Source organism: Sphaeramia orbicularis, chromosome 22 (genome assembly GCF_902148855.1).
Source record: "Sphaeramia orbicularis chromosome 22, fSphaOr1.1, whole genome shotgun sequence".
In the NCBI taxonomy this organism is placed as follows: Eukaryota; Metazoa; Chordata; class Actinopteri; order Kurtiformes; family Apogonidae; genus Sphaeramia; species Sphaeramia orbicularis.
In genome coordinates this window covers 1,471,366-1,490,241 of record NC_043978.1, presented here as the reverse complement: position 1 = coordinate 1,490,241, position 18,876 = coordinate 1,471,366, and the positions used below count along the sequence as shown (strand labels likewise).

The following is an 18,876-nucleotide window of genomic DNA, read 5'->3' as shown; positions in this document are numbered from 1 at the left end:
TTAAAAAGCTGTGGGAAATACAGGAAATTTTCTGCGTGATTCGAGGTGACTCTGAAGATCGTGACGTGTCGAACAGAACAGACTGGAGAAGAGCGGAATTATGGAACCACCAAAAAGAAGAAGAACATCTACCGTTTGGGAGCATTTTGACCTGATTTCTCCCAAGAAGGTAAAATATGATGTACAACTGCTGAGATCGATCACATAGAAGATAGATAAAATAGAGGAGGTACATAAAACAGATAAAATCAATAATACAGATTAAATATATGACTTATGTGTTACATGTTGATACAATGATAATGTTACCAAGAAACACATATGCATGAATATAATGTTATTGTTTAAGGTGAAGTGTCGGCTGTGCATGAGAGAACTGTCATACAGCAACAATACCACCTGTATGCTGAGGCATTACCGTGCATTTCATGAGAATGAACAGCCACAAACCAGGCCATGTGATATACCCATGTTATGTTCACTGTAGATGATGTTCTTGATACCTTGTCAAAATACGCCATCTAGTGGCCATTGTTAGTTTATGTTATTAAAAATAGTAGAAGAAGAATTGAACAGGAAGTGGTTAAAGAAGTTCTCACTGGTACATGACAGTGCTACTGACCTTGGTTTCTTTTATTTTGATGTTTGTTCACACATCGTCCGTAAGTATTATGTGTTAGAGGTGATTCTATACTTTGTACATTGCTGTTCGGTTGTGCATTTGTGTGTTAGAGTGTTCTTAACAATCTATAAAATGTGTGGAATTGTTGCGCTAAATGTCGTGTTAACCGCGATGCTAATAGCAATGCTAGTGGTCTCAGGTCATTGTTATGCATGTGTGGATGTGCTGGTTGTGTTCTCTGATTATTGTCTGACACGATTACTGATATACATATTCCTGTTTTTTCTGTATTACAGTTTCACAATGAAATAAGAATTTCTCAGTAAACTACACTGATCATCCTCCGGAGTCTGAGACGTTTCTGAGTGTTCTCTTGTTTAACTGTTTGGATTGCTAGTTCAGCGGCTAGCAAGGCCATTTACAACCCATCTTCTCTTTAAATGCAATATTCTTGAAATACAACAGCCTGTACTACGCTGACATAATTTTGGTTCTGTGCAGGTACCAGGAAACATGATGTGGATGAAGCCCTGGTTAATATGACTGTAAAAGACTCAGCCATTCTCATTGGTAGAGGACGAGGGATTCAGGAACCTCATCAGTGTCCTTGATCCAACTTACACTCTCCCATCAAGACAGGTATGAGTTGCATAACGATGATGCTGGTGAAATTACTATTAAAAAGATTTCAGCAGTAATAGTATATTTATTATGTACCTTTGTTTTCTTTTACAGGCTTTAAAGGCTATGGTGGAGAAAAAATTTACAGAGGCCAAAGCAAAGGAAAAGGAGGAAGTCCAGAAGGCCACAGCTGTGAGTCTGACCGCAGACATGTGGACTTCCATGAACATGGAGGCATATCTGTGTGTAAGCTGCCACTACATAACAGAAGAAGATGCCCTTAACACAGTCATGCTAAGTGTTGAACATTTTCCATCGAGTCATACAGCTGACCATTTAGCCCTGGCACAGGCTAAAACCCTGGATGAGTGGGGGATCAAGGGAAGGTGAGCTGCTTGGTCACAGATGCTGCAGCCAACATGAAAGCCTGTGCAAGGATCCTGCAGGTCAGCCACAGCATCTGTGTTGCCCATGCACTTAATTTAATAGTGCGCAAGTCATTTGACGGGGTCCCCATGCTGGCAGACCTGTGTGACAAATCAAAAAAGATTGTCACCTACTTTGGCACCAGCACTACAGCTAAAGAACGTTTAAACCAAATGCAGGACTCAATGGGCAGGCCAAAATACAAACTGATAATAGAGGTAGAGACCAGGTGGAATAGCACCTTATTAATGCTACAGCGTCTCTTTGAACAGTGTGAAGCTGTAGGTGCCGCCCTGACTTCACTTCACACTGACCTTCTGCCACTCACTTCATGTGAAAATGAGATGATTGAGGACATAACAAAGGTGTTTGGCCCTTTTCAGCAGGCCACAGTGGAACTGTCTGAGGAGAAACGTGTGTCAGGGTCAAAGGTGATACCTCTTATGAAGATGCTCCACCACGCAGTAGTATGTGAAACTTCACATTTAAAAACTGACCCTGCAGAAGTCTTAGCTGACAACCTCATCCGTCGCCTCAGAGAACATATGGCAAGTTTGGAGTCTGTCAGTGTCATGACACTGGCAACACTGCTGGACCCCAGGTTTAAAGACCTGGGGTTTCACAGCCCTCTGAAGGCAAATGAGGCGGTTAAACGCCTGAAAATGGGATGTGCTCGTGAAATGCGAATCATTGCTCCTCAGACACCTCCAACTGCCATCTCTGATGCTGCTGAACCAGTGGCTTCAACATCCAGCTCAGGTACAGGAAGTGTTCATATGATGATATGTATATAAATGTGTGCTGACGTACTGATGTGTACTCTTTTTGTAGGTGGTAGTAACCTGTGGCACCTGCTGGACACCACAGTAACTCAGAGGCGTGGGGCGTCCAGTACAGAGGCTGAGGCTATTGTGGAAGTGCAGCGGTATCTGGCTGAACAAAACCTTCCAAGACAACAGGATCCACTACAATATTGGCATCATCACAAAAATCTATATCCACATCTGTTTAAACTGGCTCTTCAGTTTTTGTGTATTCCTGCATCTTCAGTCCCCTGCCAACGAATATCTTCAAAGGCGGGGGAAGTGGTATCAAAAAGAAGAAATCGCCTGAGCCCCAACACTGTAAAAAATTTTTTATTCCTGAATAAAAATCAATAAAACACCCCCCCATCCCTGACCCACTTCCCCAATGTCAATAATAACCCAGTCACACAAGCACTTCATGTAACTATTTAATCATAAAAACAGCCACACACTAAAATGATTTATTAATACATCACAATTGACAAATTGACATTTTGATATACCATCAAAGTTATTTTTTCAGTATACCATGATCAGGATAGATTACATTTTTCACTTAGCTTTACAATAACTCAAATGATAATTCTGACCCAATACTGGAACAATTACACTAACAGATCTATTGCCCTACATGCAACACACCAGCAGATGTCAGTATTCTTAAATGAGCTGTTAAACGGGGCTTTGTTTGATCAGGCTTTTGGTGAAGCATTTGGCCAGAAAGACTCGACACATTCACGGGGCCTCATTTCACCATCACTACCAGTTAACCTAATGCTAATGCTAACTGGTCAACAGTCTGACGCTAAACCTAAATCAGGGAACTGGATGTATTCGTGTTGTCACCATGAGCGGAACACTGATTTATTCTGTATGTTTGTGATTTCCACCTGAAATAGAACGGACGGACTGGTCATCTCTGTACGAACCTGTCCTGGTCCTGGTCCTGGTTCATGGTCTCTGGTCCTTTACAGCGGCCCAGGTCAGACCCAGGTCACATCACACCTGTCATCAGCACTTCTGCTTTTCATTTAGGCATTTTTATTACTTTTCATGTAGGAAAGAAAAAAAGGACCGGGACCGTGGAGTTCCAGACCGGCTGTCCTGGACCAGCTGGTCCAGACCCTGGTCCGGGACCTGGTCCAGGACCAGCTGTATCTTCTTGGGACATGTGTGAAACAGCGGTCTGTGAGGAACACTACACCTGTAGTCTGCTCTCCTTCTAGACCACAGGTGTCAAACATGCGACCCAGGGACCAAATCCAAAGGGTCCAATCCAATGAATTTGTGGAATGTAAAAATTACACTAAGATATTAACAATATTAATATTAATTTTAGTTCAATCCGCATTCAGAACAATTCAATCTCAAGTGGGCAGGATTTAGTAAAATACCATCATAATATATAAACATAATGACAGCTCCTCGCTGGGGGGAGGAGGAGAGGATACCACACTCTACAGTATTTGGAATGTGATTGCAGTACCAGGTTTGGCCACAATCCTACATACAGGAGCTTTCAATGTTTTGTGTATTTGTAGATCCACTGTGATCTGTAAGTTATAACGTACATGTGTAAATGATAAACTGAGGCAGAATATTATTAAAATTACGCTTATTTTTTCAGTTTGTTCATGTTATTCACATCTTTTGAAAGGATAGTTTGTAGATGTCAACCTTTTCATCATGTAAATGTACTTTTTTCGCTCTAAAACATAGAGAAAAGTTTGGAGTTGACATTATTTATATATTATTCTGTTATTATTTTACTGGTTTGGCCCACTGTAAATCAAATTTAGCTGAATGTGGAACTGAACTAAAGTGAGTTTGACAGCCCTGTTCTAGACACTAACCTACACTACAAACTGACTTCATGAAGTTTGCTTGTTGTCTCGTTTCAAACAATAGAACTACGTAACACAAATAAATACATTACCTCATTGCTTTACACCCTGCAAGTTGTTGTCTTGGAAAAAAACAGCAGAGTTGTAAAGAGGATCCGCGTTTCAGTCATTAGCTTCAAAACAAATGCAGCCTTGGCCTCAGTTCTGCCCTGACCACAGTAGGTGCTAGTGCTCATGGGAAACAGAGTCGTTGTCCCAGAAAAACACCACAGATTCTGGCCGAAGGTGTCGCTGTAATTCATGTAATTTATTAACTAAACTAAGACACACAAATAACATAAAGACAAGAGACAAACAAGATAATAGGGAGCAGGAGATTATGGACAGGAGAATACATAGATTAAGTTGGCAGATGGCTATATTCAAGGTTTTATAACGTTAGTGAGGTTACGTTGAGGTTAACCTACTTAAATTGGAGTAACACCAACTCAGATAAATCAGGAGCAAGTTTTCTTACAAGTTGTCGCGGTGCAGATGCAGCAACTGGCACGGCCTTGACGGCGGATGGATGAAGTTGGAATGATGTCTTCTGAAGGATGCGGGTCTTGACTTTTCTGACGGAGTTCGAAGCAGGAACAGGCCGTGAAGCGACGTGCTCACGCTGGAGGTCTGAAGGTCTGAAGCTCTGAAGTTCTGAAGTTCTCCTGGCTGGAGGAGGTGCACAGCTGGCTCTGGCGGCTGGTTCTGGAAAGCTCGCCAGGAGAAGTGGAGAACAGCGAAGATGGAACAGCTCTTGGAGAGCTCAGAAGGTGGAACAGTTCTTTGTGAAGTTCTGCGAGCAGCGAAGGTGGAAAAAGCTCTGATGAAAAGTTGGTTTCATTTACTTTTATAGTTTTGCCAAAAACCAACTCCTCGTGCATAGTGATGAGTCATCGATGCCTCGGGGCGTTGCCTTCTTTGTCTGTTTCGGCTCTAATCCGGCCTCCTCGTGCATATTAACGAGTCGTTTGCATATCTCAAAGTATCTCATTTCTCTTCCCTCTTAGGAAGACGGAGGGGGAGAGGACCTTCTGCAGACTTGTACGAAAACTTTGCATCCTTAAATAAGATCCTTAAATAAGATCACTCAAACTTTATACATCACCTGTAACCTCACTTAAGCATCAGTAAAATAATAGCATGATTATTCAGACATGCTATAAGCAGTAATACTCTTCCTTTCACATAATTCACCGTGAACATGATCAGGACACACATATGTGAAACCACAGGTCAGGCAAATGGCTTAAGTATTACGTCTACATACAAGAGTTAACGTGCTGAGTTCATCAACATTAACACATAATGCAATACATTATTAACACGGCACATAGTGACTTTGTGATTCAGTCCTTTGTCCTAAGGGTTACCTCCACCTCTGGGTAGACAACAGAGATGGGACACAGATGTTGAGAGGAAGATGGTCAACTAAGTGTAAACACTCAGTTTATGAGTCCTCAATTTACTATGGCAGGGAGGATGTCTCTGATGAAGAACAGATGAAAATGAGCCTAAGTTTCATTGTCTAAAGTCCATTAGGCTCATTCCTTAAGATCATCTGACTTCGTAAATGTCATTTGCAGAGGATGTCCGTGCATTGACCTGATAACCAACCAATCAGCATGGTCGTTCAGGAATTTGGTTTGACCCGGAGAGGAAGATAATATCATTTATAATTCTGTTTTTGACTCTGTTCACTCACTCCACCGTTGTGAGGCTACATTCACGTCAGAGTGATAGTCCTCACAGTACCTTTAACATCTAGATTTTAATATTTGAGGTTTTGTTTTTTTTCAGTTGCATATTTTATCTTTTCAGATTCAGATTTTACATTTTACAGTTTCAAATCTTATTTTTTCCACTTTCAGATCTTTTTTTTCTCGGTTTGAGATCTTTTTTTCCAAGCTGGGGGCGTGGCCTCTACTGAGAAGGGTGTGGAATCATGACTGACAACAAAAGGGCTAGGGACCTTCCACACTTAAGTTGCCATCAGGGAACGCAGGAACTAAAGCACTTCAGACTCAACACTTTATATTCACCAGAAAAAACAGATGCCGGTAACAAACGTATATTTAAAAACCTGTTTTAGACAGAACTGAGCACCATTTGTGCTATCGGAGTGGTAAATAATACCAGACTGTGCCGTTAAACAACCACACATTAAGTTCTTGATACTGTGGATTTCTACATAGTAATGTGAACACACTGTACCTTCAGCTTGCGATCATGGGGTCTGGTCCACTTGGTCCACTTGGTCCACCTGCTGGAGCCAGCGCAAAGGTAAGAAATGGAAGAAAGAAAGCAGGAACGGGAATCATCTCCAATAGATCAGGAGGTGACCAGGTCATAGATGTCATGGAATTTTAAAGTTGGCCCTATGCTTAAAGCAGGGATCTCAAACATGCGGCCGGGGTCCAAATGTGGCCCACCAGAGGTTCCAATGTGGTCTATGGGATGAATTTGAATTCCACAGTCAAGGCTGTGGAATTCATTTTAGTTCAGGTTCCACATACAGACATATCTGATCTACAGTCGAATAATAAAAGCAGAAGAACCAACAAAAAAGAATGACTGCAGATTTTCTTCTCGGTTTGATGTGGTTTGGTTTCAAGGTCTCCCTCGAAATAGAGATTTCATCTCAAGGGACTTCCTGGTTAAATGAAGGTTAAATAAAAAAATAATAAAATAAAATAAAACAAATAAAAAAAGTAAAATAAAATGAATTTAATGAGATGTTGTCATTATTTATAGGTTATTCTGTGATTATTTAACTGGTCCGGCCCACTTCAGATCAAATTTGGAGGAATGTGTAACCTGAAAGAAAATGAGTTTGAGAGTCCTGGCTTAAAGCAACACTCTGGAGTTTTTATCAGCCCAACTTTATTTTCCATGTCATTTGAAATGCATGATTTCAGAGATACTGACTTGTTCCATCCTGTAGCAACAGCTCTTTCTCAGAGAGCCAACATCAAATACTTTTACCATTTGACATGCGGAGAGAAAGTGTTGCACTGTTCCTGGAAATACTGCAATACCAGGTCAATGCGTGGAGTGGATGGAGCAAGCCCCTTTTCCAGCTCCCTGATCCAAAACGCAATTTAATATTTGGCCCCCAGGTAGGGGACATATCAGATATTAAACTGATAAGAACAGATACTACTAGTGTTGTTCCATCCGACACTGAATCCCCGAAGCCCGTGTCGAGCAAAAGGGGCGTGCCCAGATGAAGCCTGCCTCGAGGCCTGTATTGTGAGTGACAGTCTCACGTGACAAAAGGCAAACAAAGCCCCGTTTTCTGAAATCACGTGATTGCCTCGTTATGTGATGCGATTCGTTTAAAAAGCTGCGGGAAATACAGGAAATGTTCTGCGTGATTCAAGGTGACTCTGAAGATCGTGACGTGTCGAACAGAACAGACTGGAGAAGAGCGGAATTATGGAACCACCAAAAAGAAGAAGAACATCTACCGTTTGGGAGCATTTTGACCTGATTTCTCCCAAGAAGGTAAAATATGATGTACAACTGCTGAGATCGATCACATAGAAGATAGATCAAATAGATGAGGTACATAAAACCGATAAAATCAATAATACAGATTAAATATATGACTTATGTGTTACATGTTGATACAATGATAATGTTACCAAGAAACACATATGCATGAATATAATGTTATTGTTTAAGGTGAAGTGTCGGCTGTGCATGAGAGAACTGTCATTACACCTCCCCATCCCTGACCCACTTCCCCAATGTTAATAATAACCCAGTCACACAAGCACGTCATGTAACTATTTAATCATAAAAACAGCCACACACTAAAATGATTTATTAATACATCACAATTGACAAATTGACATTTTGATATACCATCAAAGTTATTTTGTCAGTATACAATGATCAGGATAGATTACGTTTTTCACTTAGCTTTACAATAACTCAAATGATAATTTTGACATAATACTGGAACAATTACACTAATAGATCTACTGCCCTGCATGCAACACACCAGCAGATGTCAGTATTCTTAAATGAGCTGTTAAACGGGGCTTTGTTTGATCAGGCTTTTGGTGAAGCATTTGGCCAGAAAGCCTCGACACATTCACAGGGCCTCATTTCACCATCACTAGATACTACACTTGATCTTAGCCGAAAGGCCAAGAAGCGATGCGAGGTGGAGGTCGACAAGAGCGGCCCATTCTCCCCGTTGTAATTCTCCGTCACGGGTTAACGGAGTGTAACCTGAGCGGACGGACGCATTTGTATGGGACACTGGCAGTACAGTCAAACGTGGAAACAAAGGTACGCTACGAGTGTCCGTTTCTTCCAGATAATTAATAAAACCACCAAAGACACTTCATGGCATTTGTAGTCATGTGACTTGCTACTGTCTAAATTGGTGACATCTTCCATCTTAAGCTTAAACCCAGCCCAAGCTTTTTCCTTTCAGTCACCCCGTATATGTACACGTACTCGGTCCCAAAAGAAACAACAATACGCTGGCTAACGAGACGCACAACTCCACGTTGCAAGCGGCTTCTCGGTGGAACTCTGAGCTCCGTCTGCTCTCTTGAATGGAGAAAAAAAAAAAAAGTCAACTGTTTGTTCTCTGCCGCGCCCTCCCTCTGCCTGAGTTCAGGCTCGTCGGAGCCTGAACTCATCCTTCAAGGTGCACTGACTAAAGCGACACGCCAATCCCTACAGGTTAACTCGGCATGACGGTAAATCCATGCTTTAAAAAAAAGAAAAAAAAAAAAAGGCACACAGCTCGCGAACCAGCGGGGCGGCAAACAAAAGGTACTCCGCAGGTAAAAACTGAATTGAAAGGTATTTCGTCACATGTTAATGATGACGTGAATTGCCCGGTTTCAGAACTGTTGACTTGCTCCAATCTGTTGCGAGGACAGAGCGACTGCTCTTTCTCACAAGGCCTACATCAAGCCCTAGCATTGCCGCAACCCCTTTCCTTCCCTTGGTGTGCACCTGTTTTTTTCCTCTTTGAACATATTCTCAGGGGAGAGCGCGAATGCAGTCCCCCACTGCCAGAAATTATGCAGTTGAGATTCCCACATTTGGGGAATTCACAGGGGTCAACACAACCTCAGTGCAATGGTTGAGCCTTGCCCTGGGTGAACCACCTTCTTGATCATGGTGTCTCCCCTGCCAGGTAAGTATGAGGCACAAGCGTGCCACAAAAGGGGGTGTTTTACAGACAGGTCCAGCTGACCTATGGCGCCCATCATTCACGCGGCACCCAAAGCACAGTCTGAAAGCACCATCGGTGACTTTTTTTACCCCCGGCGGGTGACCGGCCACATGAGAAATCTGTGAGCAATTTCTATTTGGGGGATAAGCATGCACCAAGGAATTCACACACGGGGCTTTTCTCCTCCTCCTACCGCACTGACTGTCAACAGTTGCGCCCTCTGATTGGTCCAGGGCCCCGGTAAAGGGACATGGTTTTCCAAAGCCTTACTTGTCTTTCATCTACCGGGCGAAATCTTACCTAGCCAGCATGGGCGGGCATTTAAATATCCCAGTGGAAACTGACGTTTAAGCCTAATCAAAAGGGACCATCCCGTTTGAGCCACCACCCTGTGGGGTGCCATTCGGGGCCGAGAAAACACACTCAGCGGTCCAGGTAAATCTCAGCCCGGGCAAAGTGAAACGGAGCGGCACAACGTTTCAGAGACTCCCTCCCACTGTTTGTGAGTGAATTGCAAGGCAGTGGTTTAACCAAAGGCTTTTCCAAGGAGACACACACAAAAATGTAAACAGCGCTGGTGTGTAAGAAGGGCAAAAGCTGACTATTACCATTTGACATGCAGAGAGGAAGTGTTGCACTGTTCCTGGAAATACTGCAATACCAGGTCAATGCATGGAGTGGATGGAGCAAGCCCCTACTCCAGCTCCCTGATCCAAAAACCAATTTAATATTTGGACCCCAGATAGGGGACATATGAGATATTAAACTGATAAGAACAGATACTACACTTGATCTTAGCCAAAAGGCCGAGAAGCGATGAGAGGTGGAGGTCGACAAGAGCGGCCCATTCTCCCCGTTGTAATTCTCCATCACGGGTTAACGGAGTGTAACCTGAGCCCACGGACGCATTTGTATGGGACACTGGTAGTACAGTCAAACGTGGAAACAAAGGTACGCTACGGGTGTCCTTTTCTTCCAGATAATTAATAAAACCACCAAAGACACTTCATGGCATTTCTAGTCATGTGACTTGCTACTGTCTAAATTGGTGACATCTTCCATCTTAAGCTTAAACCCAGCCCAAGCTTTTTCCTTTCAGTCACCCCGTATATGTACACGTACTCGGTCCCAAAAGAAACAACAATACGCTGGCTAACGAGACGCACAACTCCACGTTGCAAGCGGCTTCTCGGTGGAACTCTGAGCTCCGTCTGCTCTCTTGAATGTAAAAAAAAAAAAAGTCAACTGTTTGTTCTCTGCCGCGCCCTCCCTCCGCCTGAGTTCAGGCTCGTCGGAGCCTGAACTCATCCTTCAACGTGCACTGACCAAAGCGACACGCCAATCACTACATGTGAAGTCGGCATGACAGTATATCCATGTTTTAAAAAAAAAAAAAAAAAAAAAAATGAAATAAAATAAAAGAGGCACACAGCTAGCGAACCTGCGGGGTGGGACACGAAAGGTACTCCGCAGGTAAAAACTGAAGTGAAAGGTATTTCGTCACATGTTAATGATGACGTGAATTGCCCGGTTTCAGAACTGTTGACTTGCTCCAATCTGTTGCGAGGACAGAGCGACTGCTCTTTCTCACAAGGCCTACATCAAGCGCTAGCATTGCCGCAACCCCTTTCCTTCCCTTGGCGTGCACTTTTTTTTTTCCTCTTTGAACATATTCTCAGGGGAGAGCGCAAACGCAGTCCCCCACTGCCAGAAATTACGCAGTCGAGATTCCCACATTTGGGGAATTCGCAGAGGTGGGGCGGCCTACCGTGCAACTGTAGACTGTAGAACTGTAGACAATACGGCCTCCCCATTGGCCGAGAGTCTACAGTTTCGGCCAATCGGGAGGCCGTATTGTCTACAGTTCGAACTGTAGACAATACGGCCCCGCCATTGGTCCGGAGATGCGCCGTCGTCATCGCTCCGAACAACGTCCCACCCCCTCTTCCGTGTTCGCGAAAATCAAAGAAAAAACAGGTCATCCCCGAGTCTCGAGGTAATTACAGGTGAGTCGCTTTTGTTTATCCATCGTGACACAGTTATTACACGCATGTACTTGACCACATACATTGACATGTAAAGAATGACATTCGCGAGTTAGCTAGCGACGTGGAGTCTCGCTAGAACTCCATGTCGATTTGTGCGGAAATATTGCTTGCCTTTTCATTTAAATATTAGCGAATATGCTAATTTGATATTATTGTTTTGAACTGTTCTATTTATATGTTCAATCAAAATTATGAAAATGTTTTTGGGTAAAGAAAAAAAAAAAAAAAACAGCTCTAAATGATATTTTTTCCCACTCGGATTTCACGTTTTCAGTGCGATTTTTGGTATAGTGTTTTAATACAGCATGTCAAATGAAAAATAACTGTGCAGTCACACGGCTGAGGTTGCGCTAAAAAAAAAACAAAGATACCAAATAAGGCAAGATAAACTCTTTTTTGATGAGAGACATCAAGGCAAAATCAAAAGTATTCAAAAGCAGCCTAAATACATACATTCATATACGTATGTGTGTGTGTATGTGTCTCTACTTATTCCTTCCTGTCTCTGCCAAGCGTGTCATGACAGTTATTACACACATATTGTTTACGTACATGTATATGACTGCATGTTATATTACTTATTCCTTAATACATACAAATACAAATATATATATATATATATATATATATATATATAAATGTGTGATACAAATATCTGTCTGTCTCTGCCAAGCATGTCATGACAGTTATTACACACACACTGTGTATGTTATTACTTATTCCATTCCTAGTTGGAAGATGGAGACCAAAGGACAGCAACGCCTGCTCTCTCCGCCACCAGTGCAGCAGCAGCAGCAGCAGCATCCGCACGCCAGCCCCCCACCACACACACACGACTCCCAGGGTCTGCCTCACACATTCCCACGGCTGCCGCACGGCCCCTGCCTGCCTCCCAGTATCTGCTGCTGTCAGCACCTTCATCGCAGCCCCTGGCCTCTGCTCTACCAACGCCCCTGCACCACCCGGCCAGATCCACAGTCTATGAACGTAAAAAGAGACCCTCACCTTTTGAGACTCAGGCTGTGTCAAAAATGTATGCATGTTCTCTGTGTGGCATGTCCACACGGGGCCACAAGACATATCGCAAAAAAACATATTGTCAGACCACAAAGATGTCAGCCTCACAGGGATTTACTGGGAGGACTTTTGAGTCTTTCACAGACTTTCAGAAGGCGGTGGATGAGGCGCTGAGGACTCAGCCTCCTGAAAACTAAATGTAAAAGCATATGAGAGTGCATATGTGTCATTTTATTTTTCTTTCAAAAAAAATGTTAATATGTGTATATTGTGCGTTTTTAAACGTTATATCAGGTTTAACACTTTCATGCATAGCGGTCACTACAGTGGATGGCTATTCTACAGCTGTTCTCTTGTATATTCATGGTTTTGTTTTAGTTCTGTATCAGCCAATACAGTGGGCCGTCCCAAACACTGCAATTCATACCATTATTGTAACTTTTCTGTTCATGATAAACATGATCTGCAGTGACATGTTTGAGTTTAAATCAATTGCTTACTGTTGTTAAACTACAATCAACATTTTTTTTTTAAACAAAAAGGTTTTGTTTTTTTTTATCATATTATCTCAATGAAGTGAGTAGTGACTATTAGAGAATATTAAAATGTGAGAAAACAGCAGATTAGCAGCATTAAAAATGTTTTATTTCATAGTTTTCACATAATGTCAGTAAATGTTCTCAAGCTGAGTGGACGTTTTTGGAACTCCATGAAAAACAGGTTCCTAAAAAATGTTTCAATCGCATTGTTTTTATCATGCCTAAAGAGGAATAAAAACACTCAGGAAATAAATCTTGATTAAGGTTCTCATAATTCATGCATGAAAGGGTTAATTTGTTTTAATAAAAGACGCCCAAAGAAACGTCATTTATTATTTAACAGTTTATTCATTCCATTTGCACACGAGGTGTCAATCATACAAATATATGCAAGAGTCAGTCAAAAGAACATGTTAAAAAAAACAAGAATGTTTCATGAATAATAGTGACTGGAAGATGAATGCATTCAGAAGACTGGTAATTGTTGAGATAATTTGAAAGATGATAGATGCAAATATGAATATAAATTGACAAATATAGATGTAATAAAACAATAATATAATACTACATAATATATTTTATAAACTAACAAATACAGATACAATGAACATAACACAGCAATAGTACTATATACACGATATTATAAATATAAACGGACAGTCTGGAATTTGTAGATCACAGTGCAAAACAAACACTGACAGGAATTCAAAAACCCACAGATAAAAAGCGCATGATATAATAGCAAGATTTAAAAAAAGGACATGACACAGAGCCTATTCATCTCACAACTGAGCCGACAACATTCACAAAAAAATGACAAACACCAGATGAAAACACACTGCCCGTTGTTTAGACATTAAAGACCGGGAGGACACAATTGAGAGACGAACGGAGGACACAATAAAGAGACGGACACGTCTTTCACGTTTGTCCCTCCTCCTGCAGGTGATGTCACCTGTAAACAAACCAACACGTTCACAGAGAACAGAAACTAGATTAGAAATGTTCAGGCAAACATCGCACGCCGGGTTACTTCTAAAGTTTATGTACGTTCGGGAAAAAAGTGTGCTTCTTGACCATCATTATGTATGCTTTTGGGAAACGTTCAATTGCACGTCACGCGGACGGAGGGCCGTTCGCAGGGGTCAGCACAACCCCAGTGCAATGGTTGAGCCTCGCCCTGGGTGAACCACCTTCTTGATCATGGTGTCTCCCCTGCCAGGTAAGTATGAGGCACAAGCGTGCCACAAAAGGGGGTGTTTTACAGACAGGTCCAGCTGACCTATGGCGCCCATCATTCACGCGGCACCCAAAGCACAGTCTGAAAGCACCATCGGTGACTTTTTTTACCCCCGGCGGGTGACCGGCCACATGAGAAATCTGTGAGCAATTTCTATTTGGGGGATAAGCATGCACCAAGGAATTCACACACGGGGCTTTTCTCCTCCTCCTACCGCACTGACTGTCAACAGTTGCGCCCTCTGATTGGTCCAGGGCCCCGGTAAAGGGACATGGTTTTCCAAAGCCTTACTTGTCTTTCATCTACCGGGCGAAATCTTACCTAGCCAGCATGGGCGGGCATTTAAATATCCCAGTGGAAAGTGGCGTTTAAGCCTAATCAAAAGGGACCATCCCGTTTGAGCCACCACCCTGTGGGGTGCCATTCGGGGCCGAGAAAACACACTCAGCGGTCCAGGTAAATCTCAGCCCGGGCAAAGTGAAACGGAGCGGCACAATGTTTCAGAGACTCTCTCCCACTGTTTGTGAGTGAATTGCAAGGCAGTGGTTTAACCAAAGGCTTTTCCAAGGAGACATGCACACAAAAATGTAAACAGCGCTGGTGTGTAAGGAGAGCAACAGCTGACTCTTACCATTTGACATGCAGAGAGTAAATGTTGCACTGTTCCTGGAAATACTGCAATACCAGGTCAATGCATGGAGTGGATGGAGCAAGCCCCTACTCCAGCTCCCCAATCCAAAAACCAACTTAATATTTGGCCCCGAGGTAGGGGACATATCAGATATTAAACTGATAAGAACAGATACTACACTTGATCTTAACCAAAAGGCCGAGAAGCGATGAGAGGTGGAGGTCGACAAGAGCGGCCCATTCTCCCCGTTGTAATTCTCCATCACGGGTTAACGGAGTGTAACCTGAGCCAACGGACGCATTTGTATGGGACACTGGTAGTACAGTCAAACGTGGAAACAAAGGTACGCTACGGGTGTCCGTTTCTTCCAGATAATTAATAAAACCACCAAAGACACTTCATGGCATTTGTAGTCATGTGACTTGCTACTGTCTAAATTGGTGACATCTTCCATCTTAAGCTTAAACCCAGCCCAAGCTTTTTCCTTTCAGTCACCCCGTATATGTACACGTACTCGGTCCCAAAAGAAACAACAATACGCTGGCTAACGGGACGCACAACTCCACGTTGCAAGCGGCTTCTCGGTGGAACTCTGAGCTCCGTCTGCTCTCTTGAATGTAAAAAAAAAAAAAAAAAAAGTCAACTGTTTGTTCTCTGCCGCGCCCTCCCTCCGCCTGAGTTCAGGCTCGTCGGAGCCTGAACTCATCCTTCAAGGTGCACTGACCAAAGCGACACGCCAATCCCTACAGGTTAACTCGGCATGACGGTAAGTCCATGCTTTAAAAAAAAGAAAAAAAAAAAAGAGGCACACAGCTGGTGAACCTGCGGGGCGGGACACAAAAGGTACTCCACAGGTAAAAACTGAAGTGAAAGGTATTTCGTCACATGTTAATGATGACGTGAATTGCCCGGTTTCAGAACTGTTGACTTGCTCCAATCTGTTGCGAGGACAGAGCGACTGCTCTTTCTCACAAGGCCTACATCAAGCCCTAGCATTGCCGCAACCCCTTTCCTTCCCTTGGCGTGTACCTGTTTTTTTCCTCTTTGAACATATTCTCAGGGAGAGCGATAAGATAAGATAGGATAGGATAAGATAAGATAAGATAAGATAAGATAAGATAAGATAAGATAGGATAAGATAAGATAAGATAAGATAAGATAAGATAAGATAAGATAAGATAAGATAAGATAAGATAGGATAAGATAAGATAAGATAAGATAAGATAAGATAAGATAAGATAAGATAAGATAAGATAAGATAGGATAAGCTAAGATAAGCTAAGATAAGATAAGATAAGATAAGCTAAGATAAGATAAGATAAGATAAGATAAGATAAGATAAGATAAGATAAGATAAGATAAGATAAGATAAGATAGGATAAGATAGGATAAGATAAGATAAGATAAGATAAGATAAGATAGGATAAGATAAGATAAGATAAGATAAGATAGGATAAGATAAGCTAAGATAAGCTAAGATAAGATAAGATAAGCTAAGATAAGATAAGATAAGATAGGATAAGATAAGATAAGATAAGATAAGATAAGATAAGACTCTCTGTGTTTACAGCAGTAAAATACAGGCAGAATATCTAAGAGTAAAACAGGAAATATAAAAGAGTACCTGCTAAATGTGTTTTTCTGTACATGCATGCATACATACATATTATTTACATATTTACAATATGCATGTTTAAAATGATTATTTTTGTATATTTGTCACATCATAGAACAGAGTTAACCCTGATCCCATTATTGGAAGTCCAGGTCTTATAAATGTCATGTAGGACATTCCCTTACTGCAGTCTGAGACATTTCCACATACACACTTCCCTTACTGACAGCACAGAGATTTGCTGTAAAATGACGTGTTTTTAACCCTTAAAGACCCAAACGTCCTCCTTTAACCTCAACCATCTACTGATCTAAACTGTTTAATTCCTGTTGATCCACTAATCGTATCAATTCATGTGAATAATTGGTGTCAAATACAGTTCTTCATCTTTTCATGGTTATCAGATATGACCATATTTGGACGTTCAGAGGCTCCGTAGTGAGTTTATGTTCAGTTAATGATAGATTTGACAGAAAAACTCCCTTTTTCTTCAGTTTTCTTTGTTTTTTGGAAACATCTACATGGTCAGTAAATTTACAGGGTGGGGAAGCAAAATGTACAATATTTTGAGGCAGGGATTGAAAGACAGTGTATGACCAGTTAGTTTATTGAAAGTCATGAGAATTTATTTGCCACAAGAAAATGTCCATAATAGAAAATGTTTTTATTCTATGTGTCCTCCTTCTTTCTCAATAACTGCCTTCACACGCTTCCTGAAACTTGTGCAAGTGTTCCTCAAATATTGGGGTGACAACTTCTCCCATTCTTCTTTAATAGTATCTTCCAGACTTTCTGGTAATAGTTTTGCTCATAGTCATTCTCTTCTTTCCATTATAAACAGTCTTTATGGACACTCCAACTATTTTTGAAATCTCCTTTGGTGTGACGAGTGCATTCAGCAAATCACACACTCTTTGACATTTGCTTTCCTGATTACTCATATGGGCAAAAGTTTCTGAAAAGGTATGGATAATAGTGTTAGGTATGATTATGACATCAGTATATGTTTGGGTTCAAAACAATTGACGTAGTGCCTGCTGAGAAAAAAACAACTAAATGTTCATTGTACATTTTGCTTCCCCACCCTGTACTAGTGAAAAATACCAGATTTTCGCTGGATAAATGTAAAATATAGAGGATGATTTCATAATAAACTGTAACTAATCACTTAAGAAATGTTAAATATAGAGGAAAATGCTTTTATTTATTTCGATTTATTTTTTTTAATTTTTGTTTTTTTTTTTAATTTTTTTATTATTTATTTATTTATTTATTTTTAAAATTTTTATTTAATTTTGTTCTTTTTATTTTTGGTTTTCCCCCTGTAAGTTGCTTTGTAAAAAACATCTGCCAGATGCATAAATGTAAATGTGTTCTTCTGCACCAGAGGGCAGTCTGGAGCACAAGAACAGAGTTTATGCAGGTGTTCTGTTCAGCCAACCTGTTTGTCCTTTGACGGCTGGTTCCTTTTTTTTTTTTTTTTCTTTTTTTTTTTTTTTTTACCCAGTGACACAGAATAGATCTTATTACATTTTGGTAAAAGTAGGTCAAAGTTATTTATTTATTTATTTATTTATTTTTTAAATCTTTTTTTTTCTCCCATTTACTTACATGTAAAAACATCCATTTTGTTTCAGTTTACTTCAGACTTGGCGCAGATATGGAAGCACTTGAAGAGCAGGGTTTGTTGTGCCTGGCACCAAGGTTATTATCGTTAACAAAAACTAATGAAATGACGAAAACAATAATTAAAAGAAAAAAAACTAAAACTAACTGAAACTGTATTGTGTGCTTATAAAACTAACCAAAACAGATAAAAATTATGGATAAAATTCCCTTTGTTTCTATCTTTGTCAATGTTGGATTGATACAAAATCAATTTATTTCACTCTAGCAATTTTCTGTGCAGTCACCATGCGACACTTTTTGGTCCGTCACTTGTGTTGTCGTCTTCTGGTCCCCACTCTACCTGGAAACATGGAGACTAAAGCAGCAGAGTCCTGTCTGGGATTGATTTGAATACGACGACAGAGAAGAAGAGAAAAGATATTAAAAAAAACCTAAAATTAAACTAAAACTAAGCATTTAGAAAATAACAAAAACTAATAAAAACTAGCAAATCTGCTCTAAACACGAATTAAAACGAACTGAATTAGAGAAAAAAAGTCCAAACTAAATAAAACTAAACTATAATGAAAAATCTAAAACTATTACAACGTGGATCA

The 18,876-nt window shown here is 41.0% G+C and overlaps 4 non-coding genes and 3 pseudogenes across 4 annotated transcripts; all 7 read right to left on the bottom strand.

Moving 5' to 3' along the window:
- Positions 1–7,359: 7,359 nt before the first annotated feature.
- Positions 7,360–7,544, bottom strand: LOC115414453 (U2 spliceosomal RNA). The gene has a single exon (XR_003934655.1). It is a non-coding gene; the product is annotated as a U2 spliceosomal RNA (small nuclear RNA).
- A 750-nt stretch (positions 7,545–8,294) lies between these two features.
- On the bottom strand, positions 8,295–8,524 carry LOC115414462 (uncharacterized; annotated as a pseudogene).
- Positions 8,525–9,366: 842 nt separating this feature from the next.
- On the bottom strand, positions 9,367–9,530 carry LOC115414412 (U1 spliceosomal RNA). The gene has a single exon (XR_003934620.1). It is a non-coding gene; the product is annotated as a U1 spliceosomal RNA (small nuclear RNA).
- Positions 9,531–10,188: 658 nt separating this feature from the next.
- On the bottom strand, positions 10,189–10,379 carry LOC115414447 (U2 spliceosomal RNA). Its single transcript, XR_003934649.1, has one exon. It is a non-coding gene; the product is annotated as a U2 spliceosomal RNA (small nuclear RNA).
- An 858-nt stretch (positions 10,380–11,237) lies between these two features.
- LOC115414435 (uncharacterized) lies at positions 11,238–11,340 on the bottom strand (annotated as a pseudogene).
- A 2,940-nt stretch (positions 11,341–14,280) lies between these two features.
- Positions 14,281–14,395, bottom strand: LOC115414430 (uncharacterized; annotated as a pseudogene).
- Positions 14,396–15,055: 660 nt separating this feature from the next.
- Positions 15,056–15,246, bottom strand: LOC115414451 (U2 spliceosomal RNA). Its single transcript, XR_003934653.1, has one exon. It is a non-coding gene; the product is annotated as a U2 spliceosomal RNA (small nuclear RNA).
- Positions 15,247–18,876: the final 3,630 nt, after the last annotated feature.